Raw genomic sequence first — 19,994 nt, 5'->3', positions numbered from 1 at the left:
GCGATTCCAGGAATCAGTCTGTTAAACCTTCATAGTCTTTCCAAGGCCCTATACAATTGCAGCAAGATATCCCTGCTCCTGTACTCAAATTCTCTTGCTATGAAGGCCAACAGATCATTTGCCTCCTTTACCACAGATTGGACCTGCCTGCTTATTTTCAGCAACTAGTGTACAAGGCTCATCCAGGTCTTGCTACTTCTCCCACTTTCCCAATCTATAACCATTTAGGTAATAATCCACCTTCACATTTTTGCTACCAAGGTGGATAACCTCGCATTGGTCTACAATATACTTTGTCTGCCATGCATTTGCTCACATATTCAACTTGTTCCAATTGCAGTGAAACATCTCTGCATTCTTTTTACTGTTCACCCTCCCATCCAGCTTCATGTCATCTTCAAACTTGGAAACATTACATTTAGTTCCCTTGTTTAAATCATTAAAATGTCTTGTGAATAGCTGGGGTGCAAGCATTGGTCCATTCAGTACCCCATTTGACAGTGCTTATCATGCAGAAAATGAGTTTATTCCTCCACTGTGTTTCCTGTCAGCCAGCCAGTTCTTTATCCCTAATTCTGTGAACTTAACTGTCCATGCTAATATCTCATTGGGGACCTTATTGAATGCCTTCTGAAAATCCAAGTAAAATGCGTCTACTATTTCCCCCTTATAATGCTCATAGTTTCATCCTCAAAAAATTCCAATACATTGTCAAACATGCTGACTCTGTCCAATACCATCACTGTTTTTGAATTACTCTGTAACTATATCTTGCATAATGGGTTCTAGCATTTTCCCTACTGCCAATATCAGGTCAACTAACTATTATTCCCTGTTTTCTCTCTAACCCTTTTTTTAAATAGTGGGGTTACTTCCTCCAATCTATTGGAACTGTTGCAGATTTTATAGGATTTTGAACAATGACCACCAATGCAACCACTATTTCTAGGGCCACTTCCTTAAATACTCTGGAATACAGATTACTATGTCCCTGGGATCTGTCTACCTTTAATCCCATCAATTTCCCTACAGTTATCAATGTATTTTACTGTACAAGGTCAGGCCATTGGAAAGTGTGAATAACTTTAATAAATAAAGGCATTTTTCATGTATTTACTGTTTTCATTTGAATTTTTTTTAGCATAGTACGTGCTTGTTGTGTTCCTAAGGAGCATCCCCAGCTATCTTGGAGCTCTGTTTACACAATTTTGAGGACAGGCTCCCTATGATTCAATTTATTGAGATTTTACTGTACTACTTTCTATTCTTGCTGCCAAAGTTTAACGTTTTTGTTGTGTCGTTTTTGAATAACTTTGCAAACTCCACAGCTGAGTGAATAAAATATGTGTCATTAGCACAGGTTGTGGCAATTTAGCCGTCTGAGAAGCGTGAAAAGCACATTATTGCTGCTGTGCTGTCATTGGTCGTTTTTCTTTCATTTTTGCTAACAGATCATAATGCACAAGTTTGCAGCAAAATTTCAAGGAAATTAAGACAAAGAAGAAAGAAGAGCTCAGAGTATCTTCTTTCGCAGGCTTATCAATGGATTTAGTTAGATGAGAGCCCCAAGCAATACCTATTAACAGAGAGAAAGGAATGTACTGTTAGCATTGACTTCCTTGTGGAGTGGCCTGTGCTCTACTATCTTTCACAAGAAAATTTATGAATTCTTTTGGGATTAAAAATAGGATAAATTATAATCTTGATATCATAACTGGAAGCACTGAATAGCAGCATCTATTGCAGCTGGAAAGAATGATACAGCCCTTCCAAAAATACCACATAAAATTGAAAAATTGGAATAATGTGGAATAATTTGGTTACTATCACATCTACTTTTGAGGACCAGCACATGAAAGAAAGTACAATATTCCGTATCCAGAATAATGTGTCAAATATAAATTGTTGGCAATATTGAGAATTATAAGGAGTAGTTTAGACCAAATTGGTTACTGTTATCATTCCTTCAGGTCAACTGCCCCAAAAGATTTGGTCATATTATAATAAATATCAGACTGATGTTGAACCAACTAAATATCAACTGACATGATAATGTGGTCCATTTTATAATCAAGGTTTTGAGGGATTGTTCTAATTTTGTCCAATACTATTGACTCCCTATTGAGAAACTTCTGGTTGTGTCCCTTCCAATGATCTCAACTGAATTGCTTTTGGAAAGAGTATTGCCATCTTAAGTTAAAGAGGAATTGTTTGATTTTTGTTTCACAGGTGGTCATGGTGGCCTGGAAGGAGGTGCAATTGTCATGTTGATCTGTGTAGCATTGGGTTACATTGACTTTCTCCATCTACTACATATTCTTGATGACACATATCTTTCTCTGAGCTCTTCATGGCCTTTCTTGATCTGTCAAAGGCCTTTAACTCTGTCAACAGTGGACCCCTTTGGGAAGTCCAACAGAGACTTTAATATTCAGCAAATTAGTGATTATCATGGGACTCTTGCATTGTGGCATGACAGCACTGTGTGTTTGCAATAGATTGGAGGCTGAGCCCTTTTGTATCTGGACTTGTGTCAAACAGGGCAATAAATATTGATTAAAAAGTAGCATGGTTGCAGGAAGTCTGTTCACTAGTTACCCCAATCTGGTCATGAAACTCACGTATGTTCACTTTCCACAAGGGGTCATGATTGAGTTTTGATACAACTCAGCAAACTAATACCCAAAAGATGAAGGGAAGCCCTGTATATTCACAACATAGAATATGTCAACCACTGTGCAGTTTTGACATTCACCTGATACCTCAATCTTTTTAACAAAACAAAGAACTGCAGATGCTAGAGATCTGAAACAAAAACAGCAATTGCTAGAGAAACTCAGCAAGTCTGGCAGCATCAGCGGGGAGAAAGTAGAGTCAATGTTTCAAGTCCAGTAATTTTATTAGAATTCCATTATTAACTCATACGAGGTATGAGACAAAGTGAAATATGGAGATGTTAATATGTTTTTGCATTAGTTCGAAGCTTAAAAATAATTGTTGTGGGCATTTTCAATAGGTAATTTGAATAATTGGAAAGAATATTGCCGCCTCGGTTAAAATAAGATAATGCTGCTGGAGGGAATATGAATATCTGATTCATCTGAAAATATTGATAATGCTAAGTTAAAGTAACATTTTCACTAACAACTTGAATTGTGTGATAAAGTGAATTATGTACAGAAATTATGAGTGATAAGTTTTTATGTTCTGCAGCTAAGATTATTCCTGGAACAATATAAGAAACATTTGAACCTGTCTACATGAGATTCCCGAAACTGTTTAAACTTGATTAAGATTAATCTGTTGCCATATATATCAATCAAACAAAAATAAACAAAAATATCAATAAAGCAAACAAAAATTTAAAGAAGGATATTGTGCAAGTTAGAAATCTGAAATAAAACAGGAAATGCTGAAAAACACTCAACCAGTCAGACAACAAATGTGGAGAGGAAACAAAACAGAAATTGCTGAAGAAACTCAGCAGGTCTAGCAGCATCTATGGAGAGAAAACAGAATTAATGTTTTGAGTCCAGTGACCCTGATTCAGAACTTTGGTTTATTTTAATGTGGAGAGGAAAATGGTTAACATTTCAGGCCAATGGTATTTTAAAGGATATTAGAAATTAACAGTCATAAAATGAGTAAAATGCCAGGAATAAGGGAGGGAGGGGAACAAGATATGACAAATGCACTGTATGAATGAAAGGAACAGAGAGAGAAAATGAAATGAGTATTTGTACCACAACACCATGCAGGAGCTTCCTCCATATGAGCAGATGTAGCTCCAGCGTCAGTGTCAACATCAAAAACATTTGACTATTCAATAATAAATAATATTAAGTGCAGTTCTGCTTATGGAAAGAGTATTGCCATCTTAAATTAAAGAGGAGTTCTGCATGATGCATTTTTTGCAAGCTGATATTTGAATTTCAGTGACTGTTCACAAAATATGATTTTAAAGTCTGAAAACTTTTTTGTAATAATTAAAAATATTGCCTAAATATAAGTAAAAACAATGTTGGAAATACTCAGTGGTCTAGCACCATCTGTGCAGAGAGAAATAGTTGTGAAGAAGAACTGTCATGTTCATCTTGAAATATTGATACTGTATGGTCTCAAATATGATGCTAGTGGTCAAGCCAGAGTCCAGAATGTCTTTTTTTCATTTAGTCAGTAAACACAGTGATTAGTTCCTGCAAAAGATTCATACAAAGTTACCAATTTTCTTTAACGAAGAAACAGTTCATTACACAAAGAAGAAATAGAAACAAACATATCAAGCTACCTAAATATAGAAGACAGCGCAATCAAAAACACACATCAAAATATTTCCTATTTCCCCATACTATACAGTGACTCAAGTTCAGAGAGTTACACTCCCACTTCAATTGTTTAGGGTTCTGCTTACTTGCCTTCTGATAGTTTTTTGCATGGACTGTGGAGATAATTCAGTTAGTCCTTTCCAAATCTGCTGACATGAACTTTTTTCAGAAATCTGAAAGCATAAAATTTCTCAGTTCAATAGATTGCATATTTCCATCCAAACACTTTGGAAGTTTTACAAAGTAAACCTTTGAGGTAAGATAACTTCTTCACTTAACTAGCCTCTAGGAGAGAAACTAAACTTACTTTTGAACTAAATTAAAATGATATTTGCTCATCCTAGATACTTTTGCACTGAAAACAAAGCTAGTGGCCTCATATATTTGTATGAAGCCACTAGCTTTGCTTAATCATCTTTCCTTTAACAGGACAGGGATCTGCAGTCACCTGCTTTCTGACAAAATGTTGGACTTATTCAATGTTCCAGAAGGACTCTCTGATCTTATTTTTTTTTAAAGAGAACACTTTACAGAAGGTGGAAATGTAGACCTCGAGTATTTTTAAGACAGGGGTAAATAGATTCTTGATAATTACACAGGTGAAAGGTAGGAGGAAAAGTGGGTAATTGGATCAGTCATGATCTTATTGAATGGAAAAGCAAGATTAAGGGGTGGAATAGACCAACTTTTAACCAGTCAGGGAATCAAGTGATATGGGAATAAGGCAGGGAATTGTAGTTGAGCATAGCCATTATCCCGTTGAATGACAAAGATTCAGTAGGCCAAATGATCTACTTCTGCTTCTAATCTTATCTAATGTAAACTAGTGAGTAACATAAAACTGGACCACAAAAGTTTTAGTAGGTTTGTAAAAAGGAAGAGATTATCAAATACAAATGTGGGTCCATTGTATGAGAATTTAAAATGGGAAATAGGAAAATGGCATAGAATCTACTTTTGTCTGGCCTCATAAAGGAAGATACAAAATATCTCCCAGAAATAATAGAGATCCAAGGGACTAGTGAGAATGAGGAATTGAGAAAAAATAGTATAAATAAATAAGTAGTTTTGGAGACATTTATGGGAATAAAAGTTGACAAATCTCCATTTATATATATCCCAGAAGGTGGTTACACAAAGAATGAATGCACTGGTGATCATCTTCCCAAATTCTGTATCTTGTGGAATAGTGCCTGCAGATTGGATAGTTGAAAATGCTACTCAGTTAATAAGAAGGGAAAGGAAGAAGGGAAGAAATGGAAATAAAGATCTGTTTGCTTTATTTCAGCAGTGGAGGAAATACTTGAATCTATTATAAAGAATGTGATAACTGGACACTTTAGTAAATAATTATCTGATTTGGCAGATTCATCATGATTTTATGAACAGTAATCAAGTTTGATAAACATATGAAGAGTTTTTGTAGGTGTTACTAGCTAAGTAGATAAGTTGGAAATACTGAATGTGATATATTTGAATTTTCAAAAAGTTTCCAAAAAGATGTCACAAGAAGGTTAATAAGTATAAGGATAGCTCATAGAAAAAGAGGTGATATACTGGTATGGACTGAGAATTGGTAGCCAGAACAAAAACAGAGTAGAATGAGCCATTCTCAGCCTGGCAAAGTGACTAGTGGAATAGAATGGGGATCAGTGCAATGAAGAAAAATGTACTCACTCAAAGGGTGAACCTGTGGAATATTTTCGCACAAAAAGCTGTTTAGATGGCGTCACTGACATATTAAAGAAAGAGATTAGATAATTTGGATATTTTAAAAGGCATCAAGGTTTCTGAGATTGAGATAGGGGACCAGCCATCATTCTATTGAATGGCAGAGCAGGTTCCAAGGGCCAAATCTGCCTCTAGATTCTATGTTTCATAGCTCTGACTAACCAGGATCTAAGCAGTCAAATTTTGGAGTCAAATAATCACTCTTGTCTGCCTCCTTGGTAGCATCTCTGTGTTTAGATACTTTCTTTACCTCTCAGTGAGAAAAGTAGGATACAGTACTCAAACCGCAGTCAATGCGGAATGGACAAATTTACCTCCACAAGGACCTCTGAAGGAGAGTCATATCAAACTCAAATCATTAATTATGTTGCTCTCTTCACAGATGCTGCCAGACCTGCTGAGTTTCTCCAGCACTTTCTGTTTTTACTTCCATAGACAAAAAGAAATCAAAAGAAAATGTTAGACCCTCACAATTATTATACATTTTATAGTTGGTAGTCAGTAAATTTCAATAGCACAGGCCTGAGTGTGGACTGCCTGTTGTGTCTTCTTGATTCAGGAGATAGCATCTGGTACACAAATGCTTACAAGGTTGAAGAAACCCAAAAATGTAAATGTCATATATTGCAAGTATAAAGAAAATGAAGATTGATAAACATTGTGGTCCTAGGCTTTTGCTGTCATTATGCTGATATGGATTTCAAAAGAGCTCCAAAGCAATATTGCAGAGTCCTAATCCAAATCAGTTTCTTTTCAAGATTGAAATGACATTCAATATTTCATATAATTCTTAAATGCTTTCTTTACATTTTGAAAGGTCAATAAGAAATATATGCCAATAGAAATGAAAAGATTTCAAATTTCCTTTTGAAGTTTGAGGATCAGAAAATAGGCAAAAGTTATCATGTTTATAAGATTCTGAGTAATATAGAAATACCACTAGTTTATTTCCCAATCACTGTCAGGTGTAGATTTTCTCTGTAGGTATTTAGGGTGCTTTGAGCAATAGTTATGCTATTATCCATATTCATCTGAATTTAATATGGTAGTAAACTGTTAGTGACCATGAATTAAAAGTATCAATCTTGTTAAATAATGTAAGCTGAATAAATTTGGGGCAATCATATTTGAAAGGAAACAGGACCTAAGGAATTTCTCCTCATAGGACTGTCCAGCCATCTTTGGTATCAGCTGAGAGAAACTCCGCTGTGCTCCCTCTGTGGCAAGTAAATCCTTCTTTAGTTATGGAGACCAAAATTGCATGTAACACTGCATGTGTGACTGCTACTTGTGCTCCAAAATGTCATTGATGATGCATCAATGTTGGTACAAGTTGCACGTTTTGGTGAACATGTTAGCATGAGTGCAGAGGCTATCCAACAGAAGTATACAAAAATAGCTAAATGAATGGCATAAGGTAAGAAAGGCCTGGAGCACAATTTCAGAGGGATTAATTGTCAACTAATCTGTACTATAAGCCCACTCACTCCTGCCTTGATTACACATTCTCTACATACTTGCCTACAAGGAATCAATTCTTGCATTTTTACCACCAGTATTAAATTTGTTCTGATAATGCCGCCTTTCATACACATACATCTTCTTTTACACTCAATCGAAGATTCTCCTCCATCATGGTTCTCAGGGCACTTGACTAGATCCATTCAACTTCCTGCAATTCTGCTCTCATTTCCTTCTCTCCTTTTCAGAACCATCTGCACTCCAGCAACCCTCACATTCAAATAATCATCCTCTGCCATTTCTGGTTCACCCCAATCTTTATATATGAGACCAGCAACGATCTAGTTTCACTGTTTAACAGATCTTCAACCTGCTGACTTAATTGAACAATATCTCATTCGCTCTGGCAAGTTTTCACATAGCTTGACAAACTGATAGTTACTTTAACCAACCTAATTGGACATATTATGATGCGTCTCTAGAGCAGGTGGAGCTTGAACCCAGACTTAGGGGACACTACGACAGTACCTTAAGATTCCTTTTTCAGCAAACCTCTAGATATTTGTAATCAGCCTGTTCAGACATATTGTCATACTTGTCTGGAGCAGGTAGACTTGAACTCAGGCCCTCAGGCTCAGAGGTAGGGATACTACCACTGCATCACAAGAGTCCAGCAAACCTCTAGATATTTTTAAATCAACCCATTCAGGGATTTATGACACACTTCTGGAGCAGGTGGGACTTGAGTCTGTGCCTTCTGGCCCAGAGGTAGGGATACTACCATGGCATCACACAGCCTTCCCCAAACCTACCTGTTTAAGCCAGAATCCTAGGTCAAATTCACAATTAACTGATTAATTTGATATGGAAATTGGTTATCCAGCAATTCCATGGGGGCTTCCCAATCACTTGCAGATCTGTTTCTGTTATGCCTGGAGGTGGATTTTATTGATTCTATTAATTCCAATTAGAGTATCTCTCATTCTTTTATACTCTAGAGAATATAGGTCTAGTCTGCTAAATCTTTCCTCATGGTTCAAACCCTGAACTAAATTTAGAAAGACAACAATGCATCTCTTCTAAGGCAAGTACACCCTTCCTTAGATAGGGACACCAAAAATATATATGGTACTCCAGGTGTGGTCTCATCAGGACCCTGTACAATTCTATTGAGACTTTTTTACTCTCATGCCCCAACTCTTTTGTAATAATAGCTATCATAACATTTGCCTCCCTAATTGCTTGCTGCATCTGCATGTTGAATATCTGTGCTTTGTGTAAAATGACATTTAATTCCCTCTAATACTATCTTGCCATTTAAAAATATTTTAGTTTTCTGTTTGTCCTACAGAAGTAAATAACATCACACTTCACTGCACTATATTTTGACTGCCATGTTATTGCTGTATGTGACAACATGAACATGAAATCCAAAATAAACTATTGCAGAATCACAGAAATGTTACAGCACAAGAGGCTATTCGGCCCATTGCACTAGCTGTCCAAATGGGCATCCTGACGGAATGTCATTCTCTAGCCTTTTCCCGTACTCTCGCACATTTTCTTGCTATTTAAGTAATAATCTATTGCTCTCTTGAATGCCTCAGTTGAGACTGCCTTCACCATTCTTTCAGGTACCACTCATTGTCTGAAAACAGTTTCTCTCACATTCCATTTGCTTCTTTTGTAAATCACTTCAAATCTCTTGTTCTTGATTCTTTAGTGAGCAGGGACAGTTTCTCCCTATCGATACGAAGTAGCTCATAATTTTGAAAACTTCTGTCAGATCTCCTGTTAGCCTCTATTCATCAAGAAGAACAGTCTCACCCTCTCCAATCCTTAAAGCTGAAATCTCTCATCCCTGAAACCATTCTTGTAAAATTGCTCTGCACTTTTGCCAATATGTTCATATTCTTCCCATAATATGGTGCTATAACTATACACAATACTCTAGTTGAGACCTTATAAGTGTCTTATATGTGTTCAGCATCATTTTCTTGCTCTCGTACTCTATGCCCCTATTAATAAAGCCCAGGATATTGTTTCCTTTATTAACTGAATCTCCTACCTTCAACCTGCTACCTTCAGTGATTGGTACAAGTTCACCCAGGGCCTCTGCTGCTCTGACTTATCCCTTATTTTGATTTGTCTGTCCATCATCTTCCTACCAAACTGCTTCACCTCACACTGTTCTACATTGAGCTTCCCCTGCCAACTATCCATCCACTACACCAAATTGTTAATATTGTTTGGACATTGTCTTCCTTATAGATTAAAATGCTTCCAAATTTTGTATCACCTGCAAACTTTGAAATGTCTCCTTCACACCAAGATGTAGGTCATTAATATATATCAGGAAAAATGAGTTTGAATATCAACCCCAGGGAAATCCACTGCTAATGTTCCTCTAGCCAAATAAGTATCTATTGACCATTACTATTCCCATCATTCAGCCAATTTTGTGTCTATGTTGCTACTGACCTTTCAATCCATGAGATATAACTTTTCTCCCAAGTCTGCTGTGTGGCATTGTATCGGATACCTCCTGGAAGTCCGTATATGCCACATCAATTGCATTGCCCTCATTGAGCCTTTCAGGTATTCCCTTCAAACAATTAAAGGCAAATGAGTTGAACACAATTTTATCTTTAGAAATCCATGACCGCTGTTCCCAATCAATCATTCTTTTTCCATGTAACAAATTATATTCTGAATCATTGTTCTCGAAGTTTCCCTACCAATGAAATTAAATTGACTGGTCTGTGGTTGCTGGACTTTTCTTGAACAAATGTGAGGTGTTTGTAATTTTCCAATCTATTGGCACCTCCCCTAAATTTAGGGAAGACTGAAAGACTGGCCAACACCCCTCCAATTTCCACTCTCAGTTCTTTCAATATCCTTGGATGCATCTCATCTGGTCCAAGTATCTTATCAAGTTTAAATATCAATAGTCTATTAAACACTGTTCTCATATCAATTTTGAACTATTTTAGTGACAAAGTTTCCTCCTCTGTTACCATTTCCTAGGTAGCAGCCACTTTCTTGGTAAAAGCAGATGCAAAATATTCATTCAATACCTCAGCTATGCCTCTTACCTTTGTATCAGATGTATTTCTCCTTTTGCCACTCTTTTACAATTTATATTCCTTTTAGGAGACTTTGGGACTCCCATTTGTGTTGGCTGCTAGCCTTTTCTCATTATTCCTCTTTGCTTCTCGAATATATTTTTTTCACCTTCCTTCTGAATGTGATATACTTCTTTAGGTTCTGAATTGTATTTTCTACCTGGTAGATATAGTTATGGTCAATGATAGTTTTCACACCAAACTTTCATTCCTGTTTATCATGCCCAGCTCTTTATTGCTCCACTAAAGCTGGCTCTCTGACAACTAATCTTTTGTACTTTGGATTAGCCATTGTCATTCTCCAATCCTGGCAACATGTTTCCGATAGGAAGGAGACCAGAATTGCACGCAGTATTCCAACAGTGGCCTAACCAATATCCTGTACAGCCGCAACATGACCTCCCAACTCCTGTACTCAATACTCTGACCAATAAAAGAAGGCATACCAAACACCTTCTCCACTATCCTATCTACCTGCAACTCCACTTTCAAGGAGCTATGAATCAGCACTCCAAGGTCTCTTTGTTCAGCAACACTCCCTAGAACCTTACTATTAAATGTATAAGTCCTGCTAAGATTTGCTTTCCCAAAATGCAGCAACTCGCATTTAGATTAGATTGCCTGATTTATCTGAATTACACTCCATCTGCCACTCCTCATCCCATTGGCCCATCGATCAAGATCTTGTTGTAATCTAAGGTAACTTTCTTTGCTGTCCACTACATCTCCAATTTTGGTGTCATCTGCAAACTTACTAACTATACCTCTTGTGCTCGCATCCAAGTCAATTATGTAAATGACATAAAGTAGAGAACCCAGCACTGATCCTTATGGCACTCCACTGGTCACAGGCTTAATGGTAAGGTCCTGGGAATGTTGCTGAACAAAGAGACCTTGGAGTACAGGTTCATATTTCCTTGAAAGTGGAATCACAGGTAGATAGGATAGTGAAGAAGGTGTTTGGTATGATTTCCTTTATTGGTCAGCGCATCAAGTATAGGAGCTGGGAGGTCATGTTGCAGCTGTACACGACATTGGTTAGGTCACTTTTGGAAAATTGTGTGCAAATCTGGTCTCCTTCCTATCGGACAGATGTTGTGAAACTTGAAAGGGTTCAGAAAAGATTTACAAGGATGTTGCCAGGGTTGGAGGGTTTGAGCTATAGGGAGAGCTTGAATAGGCTGGAACTGCTTTCCCTGGAGCTAAGGGGTAGCCTTACAGAGGTTTATAAAATCATGAGGGGTATGGGTATGGTAGACAATGTCTTTTCCCTGGGGTCGGGAAGTCCAGAACTAGAGGGTATAGGTTTAGGGTGAGAGGGGAAAGATTTAAAAGGGACATAAGGGGCAACTATTTCACACAGATGGTGGTGCATGTATTAATTAGCTGCCAGAGGAAGTGGTGGAGGCAGATACAATTACAATATTTATAAGGCATTGGATGGGTATATGAATAGGAAGGGTTTCGAGAGATATGGGCCAAGTGCTGGAAAATGGGACTAGATTAATTTAGGACATCCAGTTGGCATGGACAAGTTGGACCGAAAGGTCTGTTTCCGTGCTGTATATCTCTGTGATTCTATGACTCTTAACTAATCTAGGCAAGTCATTTGAGAGAGTATAAAACTGTTAAACAAAGTTTATGATGGGGTATTATAAAGGCTTTGGAATCCTGGAGATTTAATGCCACAGTTTTGAATATTCTCTGCATGTTTACATATTGTGTTACTATACATTCTTCTGAAGAGCTACAGATCATGCATACACAATAGAAGTAGAAGGTCTTTGAGTGCATTATGACAAAATAGAACTGTCATAAGGTTTGCCTTTGAAACTTATTTTGTTCTCAACTGTGCCATTATTTTAAAAATTATTGCAGATGTTCACTGAAAAAATGGCAGACATTGAATTAGATTCGATTTCTAAAATGAAACACAATAGAGATTTTATCTCAGTACAACCAGGGCTCACAAATCTGCTGTTACACCTAAGGCTCTTTGATTGTCTTCCACGTGTGACTATGAGTGAAATGGCAGCTACTTCATTGATTATTGATACAGGAAAAACACATTTGGCATTACAGTTGGTAAGCAAAGTTTGGAAATTTGAAAGTTTCCATTAAATGAGTGGAGCTGCAGGACAAAAATCTTAAAATTTAATTCAATAATCATGAACAAAATGATGATTTTCTTTGCAAAAAACAAATCACTGTTTCTGAATGCAATCTGCCATCACTGTACAACTTGGGAAGTTAAGTCATTCAATCAAGTGAAATATAACTGGTAAGAATAAATAGTTCAGTTGTCATTGGTTTCAAGGTTCAAACTTGAATGATTTTACAAATGTTTAAGTTTTTGAAAAATTATTTTATGGAGTGTAGACATCACTGGCAAGGATAACATATCTAATCTATCTCTAGCTGTCCTTCAAAAGGTGTTGGTGAGCTGCCTTCTTGAACTGCTGGGAATCTGACGCAGGTACATCCATATTGCTGCTGGGAATGGAGTTCCTGGATTTTGATCCCACCACATTGAAGGAATGGTGATATGATATAATTCCAATCACGATGGTGTGTATCTCAGCAAGGGACTTGAAGTTGGTACTGTTTTCATTTATTTGCTATCCTTGTCTTTCTAGGTGGATTGTTATACCTCTAGATTATTGCTTTTTTCTAATCAATTTAGTTCTTATGCATTAATATTTATCTGTCAAGTTAGTTCTTTTGTAATCTTGGGTGAGTGAAACTGTTGATTAATACTTTCATAAAATTAAATAATTATTGCATGTATTTCAGAATTTTTGAAGTAACTTAATGTCTGAGATTATATGTAGTTAGCCCCATTGATTTCTTGGAGCTGCCTTTCCCCTGTGACAGATATTCAACGTTGAAACATTTCCATCCACTACTTGCCTGTGACTAATTCACCACATTCCCTGGTGTCAGTGGCATTTAAAATTTTTCACATTGGGTGCTGGCACCATTAACATTGTTAAAAAAAAAGCTTGTCTCAGGTGAAGGCAGAGTAAATTTAATGTGGTGTCTTGGCATAGTGTAAGTAAGTCTCAGGTGCTGGGTTTCAGTAAATAAAACTTGTTAGCTTGTAATTTTTCTACTTCGAATAACATAATCAATCACACTGTGATCAATTGTATCATTGAAACTCGGCTTTTAAAGTTAAAAGTCCTCCCTATGACTCCTAAGTGACAACAAAAAGTGCCTGCACTTATATAGGGTATTTAATATGACAAATGATGCAAAGGTGTGCTTCATGCCCAACACTGCTACAGTACAAATGTCATGCAATATGCTGCATAATGTAATTCCCTTCTTTGCCTGTGATTATGCTGTTTCTGAGATATAATAGACTTCAAATGGATTATTTAAGCATAAAGTTAATTACCACATACAAAAATTTCATCCAGTTCTGATATATTCAATGTAAAAAATAGATGTTGTATCTTTACATTCAGAAATGTTAAATCAAGTATTAGTCTTTTGAATCTAAATTAAGTTTTATGTTTTAATAATTTAAAGGTCTGTGGTTCATTGCAGCTTCATTGCATTTGGAGCACAGTAGAGTGAGACAGAATAGGTTTATGTTTACATTTACTCGGCTGATCGACCGATCATGTGAAGACACTAAATTTGGGTTGGATGCTTCTCACTGAGATGGAAAGTCAATGTAGACAACAATAACTTGTAATTATATAGCATCCTAAGTGTAGTAAAATGCCCAAAGCATCGCTAGAGAATTACTTGATAAAACTTGACACGAAGCCACACAAGGAGCTATTAGGACAACTGATCAAAAGCTTAGTTGAAGAGTTAGGTTTTAAAGAATGTCTTAAAGGAGAGAGGAAATATAGAAGTGAAGAGCTACTAACAATGGAGCAATTAAAGCAGGGATCCGTTGTAGGTCAGAATTACATGGATATAGCTGCTTTCCTTTTTTATAATTGTGCATATCAAGGGAGGGATGTAGATATTAATGTTTTGGAATAAACATTTTACTACATAAGAAAACATTTATAATATAATGAGGCTTGATGCAGAATACTGCACTAAATGCTGTGTCCCAGTAATGTTCCTTAGCCCCAGTCTTAACCTCAGGAAAATATTTTCTAGTTCCTGTTGCTACATACTCAGATTCATAGCATCATGGAGTCATAAAACACAGAAACAGACTCTTTGGTCCATCCAGTCCATGCCGAACATAATTCCATATGAAACTAGTCCCACCTGCCTGCTCCTGGCTATATTCCTCCAAACCTTTCCTAATCATGTAAATATCCAAATGTCTTTTAGGCATTGTAATTGTACCTGCTTTCACCACTTCCTTAAGAAGTTCATTCCACACGTGAACCACTTTCTGTGTAAAAAAATGTCTTTTTAAAATCTCTCACCTTAAAAATGTGCCTCCTAGTCTTGAAATACCCCATCCTATGTTGAAGACTGATGATTTTATAACATAGATTAGAATTTCTTTAAAAAAGATTATCTTATGAAATTAACGTTCATTGTAAGAATGATGTCTGCACTTCTGTTTTTGGCGCAAGTCAATTTACGTATGTCATTTAATTAAAAATTGAATGCAAATATATTTATTCCATTTAGTAGGTAAAAAGCAGGCAAATATTTATGCATTCTCTATGTTACCTTTAATTCTGATCTTTTTTGTAGAGACAAGTAGGTGAGATAAGATTGATGGGAGGAGATGGTGTATAGTGTTGGTGGGGTAAAGTGTCTAGGGTCCATGGGATCTTTCTGCTTTACCTATAGTACTCTATAGTCAGGAAGTTTGACCACTGCTTATGAGCCAACATCATTGCATATCATTTGCCTTTTGGCACCTCACTTCCTACCTCAAGAGAACTCACCTGATCATTTGAGGTGTTACTGCTTGAGTGTCTGCTTGATTTGATGAACCATTTCTAAACTTCATCCCTCAGCTGGCAATTGGAAACTGGTCTTCAGGGAGTGAAGTCACCCAATAAAACTCAGTATGAATTTCATCTTGAGGGCTATAGCCCGCTCATTTCACATGGGATACCACTGGGGAGCAAAGAGAGAAGAAATTAATCCCATTAGAATTGGCTGGATTTGATCAAAGGTTCCAACTATGAGAGGGCAATAGATTGCATCAGTCAGTCCCATATTTAAGTGACTCTTCAAGACAATAGTTACCTATACATGAAACATTATACTGGTACATTGCACAGAATGCTCTGAAAATTTATCCAATATTGTACCTGTAATAATTATGGAAAAACACTTGAACGGTATCAGACGTTGCTCCTTTCAGTGGTGAGGGAGAGTACCCAGCAAGGAGATCAAGGAATTGACTCCAAGTGAGGTGAACCTTGGGCCATTGAACAAACTTCTCTGGAGGAAAGGTGACTTTGGGAGAGGAGGTCTCATGCATAAAAGGATCAGACAGATGAAGGATTTCTTCAATCAGAAGGAAACCATAGACCAAATCCTGTGCCTTCCCTGTTTAACCTTAATTTCCTAACCTGTTTATAATGTCCTGATGTCAGTAGAACACAGAATCTCTCTTTCATGATCTTTGATCTATCCATGTGTTCAAATCTCATGGTGTAAGGTTCCATAGTACAGGCATATAGTTATGGCAGACAAGAGGGAAAGGTGCCTAGCTGAGGTACAGTCGCTGATAGAGGTGTTGAAACCAGGCAGTATCTGTGAGGGAGGCTGAAGCCACTCCAGTATCATTGAAAGCTCAGGCTTCAGTGGAATGAAAGAGACCTTTTGGCCAAACCCAGACAGATCATCCCCATGTACTTTCATTTAATGCTGTGGAGGAAGAAAGTAGTATTGCTGGTCAGATATTCCACTTGCAGATGAGTAGGAAGCTGAACAGATTCAGGAGAAGACTGTAAACACCTGGTAATCTGATGACTGAGATCTAGTTTTATGATACAGAGCTGGTTATGGCCTGTGGGACTACGCTGCAAGTGAGAAGTGGCATTTGTGGTGAACCATCTCTGTGGAAAAGCCTTTTAGGAAATACAGGTCAGGAGCTTGATAGAATACTTTCCATTTACCTGGATGATTGCAGCACCAACAAAACTCAAGGAATTGACATCATTCAAGATAAAGCAAAGATTTATACTACATTCACATTCACTGTCTGTACCACTGACATGTTTTAGCAGTAGTGTGTACCATCGACAAGATGCAGAAATTCACCAAAACTCCTTGGCCAGCATCTTCCAAACCTCTGACTTCTACCATCAAAAAGATACATGGAATACTGTCATTTGCAAGTTCCCTTTCAAGGCCCTCACCATTCTGATTTGGAAATATATCATTTCCTCACTGTCACTGGGTCAAAGTCCTCAAATTCTATTTATAACAGCTAGTGGGGATAGTTGCATCAAATCAACTTCAATGGTTTAAAAAGGCAGCTCACCATCATCTTCTCAAGGGCAACTAGGGAAGTGCAATAAACACTGAGCCAGCCAGTGAAAACAACATACCATAAATGAACCATAAAGAAAGACTGGGAACAGGTACACATGTTCAAAGAAGTCCGCGGTAGATTTTTGAGGTACTGAAAAGGGATTTTGGAGACAATTGTAGCTTAGCAAAGCTACAGCAGAGAGTTTACAAGCAAACCAAAGGCAGGATCTGGACTCCATATCTCTGGAGATGGTGAATTTGTTCAACCATAGGCTCCTTTTAATCTCTCCTTCAAACTGATCAGAGATAAACAGCTGAAGGGCCATCTAATGGAAGCAGTGAGGAATGGAAACCTCCAAATGCAGCTAAGGAAACATAATAATTACAAACCCCAATTTTTTTTGACGTGGAATCATATTATCTGGATCACAGTAAAAGGTTAGACTACTAAGATCAAAAAGATGGTACTATCAATCAAGTCGAGTCAAGAGTCAACAGTAGCTTTATTTGTCATGTCTACTATATACAACTGATACAGTAAAAACGAGACAGCGTTCTTCTAGGACCAAGGTGCTACATGGACAGCACAAGCTACATGATCATACGCAGGACAATATAAAGTGCACAAGAAGTGCAAATCACGCAAGACAGCACATCAATTCCTGACATGTCAAGACAATAGGCACAGTGGTCTACAAATTACAGTGTAATAAAAGAGTGATAATTAATAAAACATTGTTCTAGCAGCAATTCAAAGGTTCACATGTCGTTCCCTCCCTCCTCTCTGTATGCTGGCTCATCATTCTTGTTAATGAGTCCCACTACTGTTGTGTCATCAGCGAAAAAGCTGTGCATCGCTGCCTTCAAGGTAAAAGCAATGACTGCAGATGCTGAAAATCAAATACTGGATTAGTGGTGCTGGAAGAGCACAGCAGTTCAGGCAGCATCCAACGAGCAGCGAAATCAACGTTTCGGGCAAAAGCCCTTCATCAGGAATAAAGGCAGTGAGCCTGAAGCATGGAGAGATAAGCTAGAGGAGGGTGGGGGTGGGGAGAGAGTAGCATAGAGTACAATGGGTGAGTGGGGGAGGGGATGAAGGTGATAGGTCAAGGAGGAGAGGGTGGAGTGGATAGGTGGAAAAGAAGATAGGCAGGTCGGACAAGTCAAGGAGACAGTAACTGAGCTGCAAGTTTGAAACTAGGATGAGGTGGGGGAAGGGGAAATGAGGAAGCTGTTGAAGTCCACATTGATGCCCTGGGGTTGAAGTGTTCCGAGGCGGAAGATGAGGCGTTCTTCCTCCAGCGTCGGGTGGTGAGGGAGCGGCGGTGAAGGAGGCCCAGGACCTCCATGTCCTCGGCAGAGTGGGAGGGGGAGTTGAAATGTTGGGCCACGGGGCGGTTTGGTTGATTGGTGCGGGTGTTCCGGAGATGTTCCCTAAAGCGCTCTGCTAGGAGGCGCCCAGTCTCCCCAATGTAGAGGAGACCACATCGGGAGCAACGGATACAATAAATGATATTGGTGGATGTGCAGGTGAAACTTTGATGGATGTGGAAGGCTCCTTTAGGGCCTTGGATAGAGGTGAGGGAGGAGGTGTGGGCACAGGTTTTACAGTTCCTGCGGTGGCAGGGGAAAGTGCCAGAATGGGAGGGTGGGTCGTAGGAGGGTGTGGACCTGACCAGGTAGTCACGGAGGGAACGGTCTTTGCGGAAGGCGGAAAGGGGTGGGGAGGGAAATATATCCCTGGTGGTGGGGTCTTTTTGGAGGTGGCGGAAATGTCGGCGGATGATTTGGTTGATGCGAAGGTTTGTAGGGTGGATTCAGGTCTCTGCTTTGCAGGGGTGAGGCGCCCCCTATTATAATAACATTAAGCTCTTCCTCTTTGTCCTCAAAAACACTTCTCATTGGCTGGCATTTCTAATAGTTCATGAAGTAGAAACAAGGAAGTTGAGAATACTCATGGTATTGGGTTGACAGCAAGTTAGAACACAGCAGATGGAAATCAGGAGACTTTGACCTTGACTTGTGTATCAGCCTACATGGGATTCTAGAACTGTTCAAGTAGCAGGGAATCAGGTTTGTTTTAAACCGGCCCACATCTTCATTGTTCTTGAAAGCTAATGCCAGCTGATGGTTGACATCAGGCCTTGCTGGAGCATCACATGTCAGATACAGAAGCTCTCAATTGATGTAGCTCTGAGAGCTGCCCTCATCACTGTGAGATAAAAGGCAGAGTACATTTAAAGATTGCCAATTTCAGTGACAAAGATGTTTACATCCAACCAAGGACGTTCATGTATGTCCTGAAATCTGGCAGTCATGTGGACACTGGATCAATTGGATAGGATATCTCTAATCTCATTGGAGGGGAACCAGAGGAGGTAGCTTGTTTCTATTCTCACTGAATATGGGACAACTTTCAGGAAAGGTGATGGTGACATTATAACCCAGCGCTGAACAAGACGTTTAAAAGATGGACATCTGAACAGGCACCAAGAAATTTTATGAATACATAAAAAATGCCAATTGTTCATCGTCATGTATGTGATGGATATAGTTTTTGGTCACTTTAAATTCCAGGCCCTCCTTGTGTATTTGGATGATATACTCATATTTTGCTTGACATTCAAGAAGACCCTTGAAACACTCAATACTCTCTTAACCTGTTTGTCGCAGTACGACTTGAAAGTCAAACCAGAAGAGTGACAACTTTTCTAGACTAAAATATGGTGCTATGGGTATATCATTACCACAAAAGGCCTTACTCCTGATGATGAGAATATCTGTAGATGAGAGGGCCTGGGCTAAGAGCAGGTAGGGAACTACATGTGATCCTTGGTCTAACTGGTTACTATAGGAGGTTGTACAAGGCTATACACAGTTGACTGCCCCACTCCACAATTTGCTGAGGAAATCAAAGGATGCTGAATGAATG

General features: G+C 38.3%; 1 protein-coding gene across 2 annotated transcripts in view; it reads left to right on the top strand.

Annotated features, from left to right (window-relative positions):
- The window catches only part of plekhb1 (pleckstrin homology domain containing B1), a 217,575-nt gene that overhangs the window by 61,810 nt on the left and 135,771 nt on the right, over nt 1-19,994 (top strand). Inside the window, exon 2 of one of the 2 annotated variants that reach the window (XM_072577081.1) lies at nt 13,061-13,210. The exons of the other annotated variant lie outside the window; for it this stretch is intronic. The gene's annotated coding sequence lies outside the window, so the exon portion shown is untranslated. The remainder of the gene's footprint in view (nt 1-13,060; nt 13,211-19,994) is intronic. 2 annotated transcript variants of the gene reach the window in all.

The sequence above is a fragment of the Chiloscyllium punctatum genome, chromosome 9 (genome assembly GCF_047496795.1).
Source record: "Chiloscyllium punctatum isolate Juve2018m chromosome 9, sChiPun1.3, whole genome shotgun sequence".
Classification (NCBI taxonomy): domain Eukaryota; kingdom Metazoa; phylum Chordata; class Chondrichthyes; order Orectolobiformes; family Hemiscylliidae; genus Chiloscyllium; species Chiloscyllium punctatum.
The sequence above is the reverse complement of the archived record's forward strand: the minus strand, read 5'-3'. Positions and strand labels throughout refer to the sequence as shown.